The sequence below is a fragment of the Thermobia domestica genome, unplaced genomic scaffold (genome assembly GCF_964235325.1).
Source record: "Thermobia domestica unplaced genomic scaffold, izTheDome1.hap1.1 HAP1_SCAFFOLD_868, whole genome shotgun sequence".
NCBI lineage: Eukaryota > Metazoa > Arthropoda > Insecta > Zygentoma > Lepismatidae > Thermobia > Thermobia domestica.
In genome coordinates, this window is record NW_027656578.1 from 4297 (window position 1) to 8185 (window position 3889).

Sequence of the window (3889 nt, forward strand, 5' to 3'; positions counted from 1 at the left end):
GAAAACTACCTTGCGTTATAAAGGGTAAGTGAAACATATCTTAAAAATATCTTTCATACATTTCATTGTGTACATTAAAGAATGTAAGTTTGCCTTTTTCCTGTAATCAATACTTAATAAAGGATTTATTTTTATTTATTTATATACAATTTCATACGTGGTTCGTGATAGTAAACTCGATAGGACATAGTGGCACTATGAACATCCGAATCACTCATCATTCGAACATTCAAATATTTATTCGAATATTAGTATATTCCAAGTAATGTTAACGACGTTAATATGCTTGCCTTTATAGTTAATAATGTCAATTCTTACTTAAAACATACTTCCTTAACAGGACATTGAAGAAAAGGTAGTTGCCAACGGCCATACCATGCTGAATATACCGGTTCTCGTCCGATCACCGAAGTCAAGCAGCATCGGGCCTGGTCAGTACTTGGATGGGTGACCGCCTGGGAACACCAGGTGCTGTTGGCATCTCTTTTTCAAATTTCATTATCCTTCAAGTACGAAAATACTAGAAACATTAATTTTATAGTACTTTCAAGAGATAATTTATCAACATTATTTCATAGCGATTAATCGATATTCTAAGCGTTATACCCACTATTTCTTACACTAACAGCCTGTTTATTTGCACGGCACATTAAAATAACCTGATTTCCGATCCGTGTGCACCTACTACTATACTTAACACGGAATGTATTACCACTTTTTAAAAGTAAATTATTATGACTAAGTGTAGATCTCCGGCGAGTAAATGCCTTTCGTATACAAGCACGACACATCTCCGCTATGTGCTTTACTTTTTTACTAACAGCATATAGAAATTGGATTTCAAGGTGTTTCTACATAACAGAATGAAGCAAATTTCGTGATTTAACTCTTTCGAATAATGTGTTGGTCCTGACAAGGACCGTTTGAAATGAAAAATCTTGAAGAAGATTTTTACTTAGAGCTTGTGTACTTGGTAACAGCCTTCGTACCCTCACTTACAGCGTGCTTGGCAAGTTCACCAGGCAAAAGAAGGCGCACAGCTGTTTGGATTTCCCGGCTGGTGATAGTTGACCGCTTATTGTAATGGGCCAAACGAGAAGCTTCAGCAGCAATACGCTCGAAGATGTCATTAACAAAGCTGTTCATGATACTCATAGCTTTGCTAGATATGCCAGTGTCAGGATGCACTTGCTTCAAAACTTTGTAGATGTAAATGGCATAGCTCTCCTTCCTCCTCCTCTTCTTCTTCTTATCTCCCTTGGAGATATTCTTTTGGGCTTTACCAGCCTTCTTTGCAGCCTTTCCGCTAGTTTTTGGTGGCATGATGACTCACTCGTTCAGCAAAATTAGATGTGTCCGCCGATTTATCGACTTCATTTAAATTACAGTACGTGTTTCAATTCGCGCCAACTGCCTTGCTTTTCATTTGATGCACTCGGGTGCACGCTTGAAGTAGTAACAAAACTGACTTGATTCATGGGAGGCCGCAATTTTTCCTCTCATCTTATTACGAAAGAATATTGAACAATGTCTGGTCGCGGCAAAGGTGGAAAAGTCAAGGGAAAGAGCAAGTCCCGCTCCAGCAGGGCTGGCCTTCAATTCCCAGTAGGCAGAATCCATCGTCTTTTGCGAAAGGGTAACTATGCCGAACGAGTTGGTGCTGGCGCTCCCGTGTATTTGGCTGCAGTCATGGAATACCTGGCAGCTGAAGTTCTTGAGTTGGCAGGCAACGCTGCTCGTGACAACAAGAAGACTAGGATTATTCCACGTCATCTGCAGTTAGCTATCCGTAACGACGAGGAATTAAACAAGTTGTTGTCTGGAGTTACAATCGCTCAGGGTGGTGTTTTGCCCAACATTCAAGCTGTACTTCTGCCCAAGAAAACTGAGAAGAAGGCATAAATGTAAGACCTATATCTCATACAAATCGGCCCTTATGAGGGCCACAAACCCCTTTATAGAGGAGATTTACGATTGAAATGAATTGTTTTCGATATACAGACTCATCAAAAGTGTCTGAGATAGTTGCTTAGTGTCATTCGAAATTCTCGCTGCTATTCGATTAATTAGTATGTGTAGTCGTCGATCGTAATTGAAGCCCATAGGAAGTCACACTATCTTTAGAATACTCCAAACAGCGATGTGCTTAGTTCCCACTACATTATTAATTATAAGATCATTACCTTTTGTATTGTCGCTAGCTACATTTTTTTGATATTTGCGTACATCGGGCTCATATTACCCAGAGGACAGGACAGTCGAGCCCAGATTCTCAGCAATGGAAGAAAACCTCATACCACATATTCTCATGTACTTCATGCTAGACAAAGGAATTTCCAACATTCTTAAAGCACTCATGTTTCTCTCTTGCGTTGGCTTGGCTGAAATTACTCTGTTCAATATGTTCTCGACATTTATTATTGTTCATTACTATGCCCCAATGACATCATGAACAGAGCGGATCAAAAAACTTTCCTAAATTTCTTTTGCAACATAGTAATGACATTAAATGCACACTTAAGTACGATTTATTCTTTGCAAGGTCGATATTCATATTTGTGTGATATGTGTTATATGTATATGGTTTGTAATACGCAACTACTCTTATTCTCTGATCTCAGAACTCATTTGCTACTGTGCCCAACGAGCGAGCCTAGGTTTCTTGTAACTACTGCCTTTCTTTAGTAAATAATGTGAAGTATACAATGCATTAACCTACATCTCATATTTGTATTACTCTTTATTTTACTAACCCGCTACGAAGTGTCATTAATTTACATGTAAATCACAATAGACACTACCGCAAAAGAAAAAAATCGAACCCAAGACCACGTAAACAAGATAAAGGACAAGATTCAGGTTTCTAACGCATTATTCGCCCCTCACAGCACAGTATAGAAGTTGTATAAGCCTCTATACGTACATCCTACTGTCAGAACAGAAATTCCGACTTGCGTTTCGCATCTCTCATGCTCGCTACTTCCAACAAATCGCCAATTTCCAACCAGAACCCCTTCTCCAGCATTAATACTGCTACATATGAATACGTATACATGAACGTACATAATGTAAAAAAAAACGTATGATTTTCTCAAATTAATCTCTCTACGTCTGTAATTTTGTGTGCATCAAAAGGCTTTAATGTAGTTACACGAATTCTTATAATCTAACAGAAAATCGCACAAAGTAAATCTTTCCCTTTATATAAATTTGTTGGCTCTGAAAAGAGCCGTTTATGCCAATTTTATATCCAAAATAGGAGGAACCCCAACTTAACCTCCGAAACCGTACAGGGTTCTTCCTTGCCTCTTCAAGGCATACACAACATCCATAGCTGTCACTGTCTTCCTCTTGGCGTGTTCTGTGTATGTAACAGCATCTCTGATTACGTTCTCCAGGAATACTTTCAATACTCCTCGGGTCTCTTCATAAATGAGACCAGAGATACGCTTCACACCACCACGGCGAGCAAGACGCCTAATAGCGGGTTTGGTGATACCCTGGATGTTGTCACGAAGAACTTTACGGTGGCGCTTGGCACCTCCTTTGCCAAGACCCTTGCCTCCTTTTCCACGTCCTGTCATTTCGATATGTTACTGCTTCGCTCACCACACACGAGAAATACAAGCCCAAGCAGCCCAAGACTCGTGGTTTTGTTCCTTCGATCATGCAGGGAAAGCACGGAGGAAAAACACAAAACGTGTCTAAGCCAATGAGAACTGTCCTTTTCGACTGACTTTATCCAATGAGAAATAGCTTGATTTAACGGTTTTGCTCTTTATATAACTTGACTTCATTCAGCGCGCAATTATTTGAAACAAGTCGTGACAGTTGCAATGGCACGTACCAAGCAGACAGCTAGGAAATCTACTGGAGGCAAAGCTCCTCG

General features: G+C 39.8%; 1 non-coding gene across 1 annotated transcript; it reads left to right on the plus strand.

Annotated features, from left to right (window-relative positions):
- The first annotated feature begins 361 nt into the window (after positions 1 to 361).
- Positions 362 to 480, plus strand: LOC145677435 (5S ribosomal RNA). Its single transcript, XR_014129834.1, has one exon. It is a non-coding gene; the product is annotated as a 5S ribosomal RNA (ribosomal RNA).
- Positions 481 to 3889: the final 3409 nt, after the last annotated feature.